Here is a 6,998-nt window from a genome sequence, read left to right as displayed (position 1 = left end):
TCAGTATGGATATATTTATTTTCTTCTATATGTAGACATCCAGTTGAACCATCACTTTTTGTTGAAGATTCCATATTTTTTTTTCAAATATGCTTTTCTGACTTGTCAAAACTAGGTGCCCTAGCTGTATAAATTTATATCTAGGCTTTCAATTGAATTCCATTTGATTGATTTGTCTCTGTTTATACCAATGACATTTTTTAATAGTGAAGGATTTTAGTACAACTTGAAATCAGGAATGCTGAAACTTCCAGAAGTTCATTTATCATTCATTATTATTTCAGCTATTCTGTTATTTGTTGTTTATCAATATGAAGCTGAATAATTTTCTTTGGATACCTGTGAAAACTGAGTTAGAATTATGCATTCTGATGGTAATCTTAGCTCTGTTTTTCCTGTTTGAGTTCCTAAAGTTTTAACTTACTGATATTTTTCACTTTGGGTCCTTTTTACTAATTATTGACTTCATTTACATTTATTGGTCTTGGAATGTTTCTTTAATTTCCTTCCAACTTGTTTGTGTTTTACTGAATTAGATTTGTAGACAAATGGATGGAACTAGAAAAAAAATCATTCTGAGTGAGGTAATAGGTGGTTATTAGGAGGAAGGTATAGGATAACTAACCTACAATCCACAGTGCCAAAGAGTCTAGGTAACAAGGTAGACCCAAGAGGATTGCATTAATTTCACTGGGAATGGAAAATAGAAATTTTCTCCTGGGTAACTCGGGGGCTGGGAATTATCAGATGGAAGGATGGGAAGTGGATGGAGTTGTTTGATTAGACTGAGTGTATGAGGTAAGTTAGAGGCAGCCTGGAGGATGAGAGTAAAAAAAGAGATATCTTCATAGAAGGAACCATTACGGAGTTTGGGAGAACCCTGGTGCCAGTATGATCTTCAAGAATCCACAAAATGACCCCAAATAAGACTCCTAGCAATACTAGAGAATGTGAATGAACTGGCTATCTACTGTAATTAGACTGAGACTACCCTAATTGCTCTCAGAGACACTCTATCCAGTAACTGATGGAAGCAGATGCAGAGGTCCACAGACAAGCACTCCATTGATCTTGAGAGTCCTACAGAAGAAAGGGAGAAGAGATGGATTAGCTGAACCAGGTTAGTCATGATGGGGGAACCCACAGAGATAGCCAACCTGAGTTCACTGAGCCTAATGGATGCTATACCAAGAGTTACAGAGCTTGCATGTCCCGAACTTGGCCTCTGCATGCATGTGTGTGACAGTTGTGTAGCTTGGTCTGTTATTAAATTTCTAAAAGTGAGAGCAGGACCTATTCTTGATGCTTAGCTGACTTTTGAAAATATGTTCTACATGCTGAATTACCTTGTCCTGCCTGGACTTATGGAGAAGAGTTTAGTCATGCCTAAACTTGTTTAGTACAAGTCCATGAGAGGCTTGCCTCCTTCTGAATGGAGATGGAGGAGAAAGAAACAGGTGGGGAGTGGGGTAGATAGGCAGAAGGAGGAGACCAGAAGAGAGGAGGGGAAAAATAAATGTAAAATAAATGAGAGAATATTATTTAAACAAAATTGAAAAAAAATCAATTTCTGACATAAGCTAAAATAAACCCCATCATATTCATACAGGCTATATTAAGGTCTTGTTATTGGGCTTCTGCTATGTTGGAATATTTAAAGGCTGCAGTGGTAGTGTTACAGGGCACTAGTGGAGACATATGGCCCTGGCTGGTTGTCACTGTGTTCTATGGTGATGTCTAGATATCTAGGATTAGGAAGATTGCACTTTTAGGTTCTGATATCTGTTTTTTTTCCCCTTTGATTAGTGGCTGTTTTGTTTCTTGGTTTCTGTTTCTTCTCTGGCTTTTAGGAGAGTGATGGGTGTGTGGTATCTGGTAGGAAATTTTCTGTTGACCTGATTGGTGTGAATAGTGAGGGCGTTAGACATGGCACTGAGGAATGGGGATAGGCTAGGAGTCTGAAGTGTTTCCAAGGAAAGGGAGAAGAGTGTTCAAACAGGATATGTTCATTTAGTCTTCTTGAAATGAGGATACAAGGTAAAGAGAAGACACCAGAGGAGGTCTGGTATAAGACAGCGGATAAAACTGAGTATTTCCATAAGGAGGTATAGTGCTGAGTTAATGATCTACACATAGTCTACCTTCTTTCCTGGCAGCAGTAGTATTTTCGGTAGCAGGGCATGTCTTCTGGGCTTTTGGGACTGTGATAAAGCTAAGTAGAGTGGCTAGGAGGGGAAGATTCCTGGGGACCCTTGGGAGGTGGCACAAGGGCTAGAGAAGGCTGAAGAAGATGTTCCCTTTTGGAAACCCTTCCTCAACTTCATCGGTTATGGATGACCCTGGGTAGTGCCGCAGAAATCAGGACACAGGGGATGCAGAGTAGGAGATACAGCTGCATACTTTATTGCAAAGCCAGTGCTCTTTTTATAATACTCAAATCACGATTCATACTAGGTTTCCATAATACATGAAAATAGTTTCATAGACTAGAAACTTGGTTGCAAATAATTTCAAGAGCTCCATGCCCTAGCTAATCTAAACAAAAAGCTCGGTGTTATGGGAAAAACTCTTGTTATAATATACTATGTAAAAACACCTCATCAGAAGACAAACCACAACCTAATCAGAGCCTTTGAACTACAGTGCACATCTGTGTTCTCAAGGACTGACCATTGGCAAGGCACTCTACTGATGGGAGAGGTTTGCCTCCTCCCAACTTGGTTTGCCAAGCCTATCAGCAAGAATGCTGCCTCAAGTCTCCCTTGCACAGAGTTTTTATGCAGTACAAAAGAGACCCTGTACAGTTCCTGAGCGAAGCTCAATGTGAGCCTAAGGTTATGTGTCTGTGGGAAAAGGGGAAGGTGCAGATCTTCGCTCACCTACCTGGGTTCCTAGTGAGAATGGCCTGTGGTTTCGCCTTTTAGCTTCTTTTGAGAACATGTATTTTCAGTGGGAAATTGTACCGACGAATGTGGGCATTGGATTCTCCTTAGATGATATGGACTACATAGAGTTTGAGACAAATACAGGAAAATTCTCCTGTGTGGAGGGTAATAGATATTCTTTAGTAACTGAAATGAGGAATTCAGTTTTGTTGCTTTTCTCTAGATCCTGTTGAAAACTAGCAATCCACATGTATCATGTCCATAATCACTGACTTTGTGATGAACTGACGTTGTTGGGATGAGTTTTGGATATATAGGTAGGGACATGACAGGACATGCTTTTTATGGGAGCATATTAAAACTTTCGTTTAGATGTTACCTTAAATATTTCCAATGTTCTAGGCTGTGCCGGGAACTGTGTATTGATGTCTTTCTCACAATCATCAACTGTTTTATATTTGTCTTTTCACCTCATACATTGTCTGAAAAAAAAGTTGAATAAAATAGTCAACTGACAGAATAAAAACACATCTAGGTTTCTTGAGACTTCACACTCTGGAGTTTTGTTGATAGTTATTAATCCTTTCAAATAACTATTGAAATGCCCAGACATGCCTTACACTCTATTTATTTATACTTATATGACAGTGTTGCTAGCATATACATGTGTGCACCATATGCAACCTTTGTGCCTATACCGTTGTAATCTCCTAAAACTTGAGCTTTGCTAAGTTGTGAGCCATGATATAAGTGCTTGAAATCATACCTAGGTCTTCTATGAGACCAGTCCCTCTTCTTAACACTAAGCTATCTCTCTCTGTCTTCAAGTTCACAGTTTAAAAAAACTGGGAAACCAACTAGAAATTCGAAAACTTTGATGCTACACGACATGATATATGGCTTCCTAACACTGTGGGAACATGTAGGAAGAGAATATTAATGGAAAGGTGTCAGCCTAACTAGAGGGCAGGGTCACATCTTTTACTACAACTAACTTTAATTAGCCTGACTTCAGATAAAACCTCAGCCGTAAGGGACAACAGTCCTGCAGCATTTAAGAGGGCAGCCTGTTCTCCCAGAGGGTCAGTGCTCACTTCCCAGCACCCAAATGGCAGCCAACAAAAATTATAAAGCCAATTTTTCTAAGCTCTATTCTGGTCTCTGTAGTTACTGCATGCATATTAGAGGACACCCTTATGCAAGAATTGGAAATACAATATTTTTAGAGAAGAAATATAACACTTACAATGTGGGGTCAGAGATATTTATATTGCAAAAATAAAGGTCTGTGGTAGTTTCTACTATTCAGCGGTTGTATTAAGACCCTGTTTTCCATCAATGGAGATCTCACAAATGCAGAATTTCCATGGACAGCATCACCTAAAATTCATAATACTGCAAGAGAGCAAGTTAATGAGCTGTTCTTCCCTTACCAATTCCTCAACTGTGTCTATATAGTACACTTAGTGTTGTAGGGTCTTATGTCATATGCATGAACAGAGCCTCAGTCATCTCTTCTCACACCTCATGTCCCCCTGTAGATTGTGGAAATTCCCATACCTTAAGATCACAATGAAACTCAGAATCACAGTGCAGAATCTTTCTAATAGTTTGAGTATATATCCAAAGGATACTCAATCGTGCCACAAGGACATGTGCTCAGCTATGTTCATAGGAGCATTGTTTGTCATAGCCAGAATGTGGAAATAACCTAAATATCCCTCGACTAAAAAATGCATAAGGAAAATATGCTATATTTACACAATGGAGTACTACAGAGCAGAAAAAAATAATTTTATTTTGAAATTTGCACTCAAATGGATGGAGTTAGAAAACATCATATTGAGTGAGGTAACCCAGACCCAGAAAGACAGTTATCACATGTACTCACTCATAAGTGGTATTTTTTTCTTTATTAAATATTTCTGCCTCCTCCCCACCACCGCCTCCCATTTCCTTCCCCCTCCCCCGATCAAGTCCCCCTCCCTCGTCAGCCCAAAGAGCAATCAGGGTTCCCTGCCCTGTGGGAAGTCCAAGGACCACCCACCACCATCCAGGTCTAGTAAGGTGAGCATCCAAACTGCCTAGGCTCCCACAAAGCCAGTACGTGCAGTAGGATCAAAAACCCATTGCCATTGTTCTTGAGTTCTCAGTAGTCCTCATTGTCTGCTATGTTCAGCGAGTCCAGTTTTATCCCACCCTTTTTCAGACCCGGGCCAGCTGGCCTTGGTGAGTTCCCAATAGAACATCCCCATTGTCTCAGTGTGTGGGTGCACCCCTCGTGGTCCTGAGTTCCTTGCTCGTGCTCTCTCTCCTTCTGCTCCTGATTTGGACCTTGAGATTTCAGTCCGTCATAAGTGGTTTTTAAAAATAAAGAAAACCAGCCTACAAATCACAATCCCAGAGAACATGGACAACAATGAGAACCCTAAGAGAGACATACATGGATCTAATCGACATGGGGAGTAGAAAAAGACAAGATCTCCTGAGTAAATTGGGAGCATGGGGAACATGGGACATGGTTAAATGGGAGGGGAAAAGAAGGACGGTGAGCAGAGTAAAATGTAGAGATCAATAAATAAAATCAATAAAAAGAGCATTTTGTTGTAGATGCTTATTGAATAAGGTCTTCTGCAAGAAGAGCACACGTATTAAGTGCTGAAACAACAATCTAGCTCCTATAATATTCTTTTCACCTGTATATCAAATCATTCCTCTCTCTTCTAAGTTCAACTCTTATAACTCGTAGCATGCATGAAGATCCTCTTAACATCCTCTGCAAGGTAGACTGTTGTTTTATCTTCATCTGCAGACCTGAGTTCACTCTCTCACAAATATCCTGTATTTTCCTCTCACTTCTCTACTGCCATAAAACCATTCTTTCACCCAGATAGTAAAATAATAACTAAGACTTTATTTTGAGCACTTTGTATTTTAGAGCAGAAAGGTTACTTCCACACCGCAGTATTACCTACTGGCTAGGTCTTGTGAGAGGAATGGCAGAGAGGCAAATTAGGGGAGATATTGTAGACATCATTAATAGTCATGAGAGGAAACCGTGAGAGCTGTTCTGAAAGAAATAGGTCTTGCAATAGAATCCAATATTTGGTGGTTATGAACCAACTATGGATCTAACAGAGTTCATGAAATATGAGTTTAGGAAGAATTTTCCCTGATATTTTAAAGAGAGATTCTCTCTGGTCTTAATAAAATTGGAATGCACTTGGGAAAAAAGATGCATCCCAATAACCCTGCGATAGAAGTCAAGACGGAGACAAAACCACAGTCACCATGACATCGTCCTCGGTTCTATTGTATGCAGGGAGAAAAGTGACCCAGACCCTGCAGAACTCCAGTATGCTGAATGTGAAGAATTTTGCTTTTAGAATCTGTCAGATTGATTCCTAGGTAGGAAATGCACACTGAAGCTCCCCAGAGCCCAGCAAGAAAAAAACAGATTTCACAGTACATTCTAGATGCTCTGATAAAATGACTTAGATTGGTGAATGCACAGAAGTTGAATTCATTAATCACAGCTCTGCTGAGTGTTTTGAAAATCAGATCACGTGGACCAGTGCCCCCTGAGGTCACTGTCTCTTTTATGAATGAAGCCCTCAAGAGAGATGAAGACTGTTTCTTCTACTTGGAGAATATATGTTATAAGTTTTCTGGTTTGCATTTGCCAGGCAATATAAATTACCATAGAAACAATACTAAATTTAATAAATAGATGTTGTTGAATATTATTTTAACTACACAAAGCGGTGTTACATTTGGTTATTCTGCAGAATATTGCTGCAGCTATGTAAGATGTGTTACTTTTGTTTGTGCTGTGTTTGTTTAACGATAAAAAGATGTGCTGCATTTGTTTCACATTGCCTGTCTGCAGCATCTGATTGGTCCAATAAAGAACTAAACAGCCAGTAGCTAGGTAGAGAAAAGATAGGTAAGGCTGGTGGGCAGACAGAATAAATAAAAGAAGGCTCAGCTGAAAAGGCAAAGACAGGAAGAACGAGAGAAGAAGGTGGAGAGAGCATAGGACATGCCCATAGCAAGGAGCCTGGCAGTCAACAGCCAGCCCGAGATAAGGGAGCAGTGAAAGGAAGATGGACA

The sequence above is a fragment of the Microtus pennsylvanicus genome, chromosome 13 (assembly GCF_037038515.1).
Source record: "Microtus pennsylvanicus isolate mMicPen1 chromosome 13, mMicPen1.hap1, whole genome shotgun sequence".
Lineage (NCBI taxonomy): Eukaryota > Metazoa > Chordata > Mammalia > Rodentia > Cricetidae > Microtus > Microtus pennsylvanicus.
Note: the sequence above shows the minus strand (reverse complement) of the source record.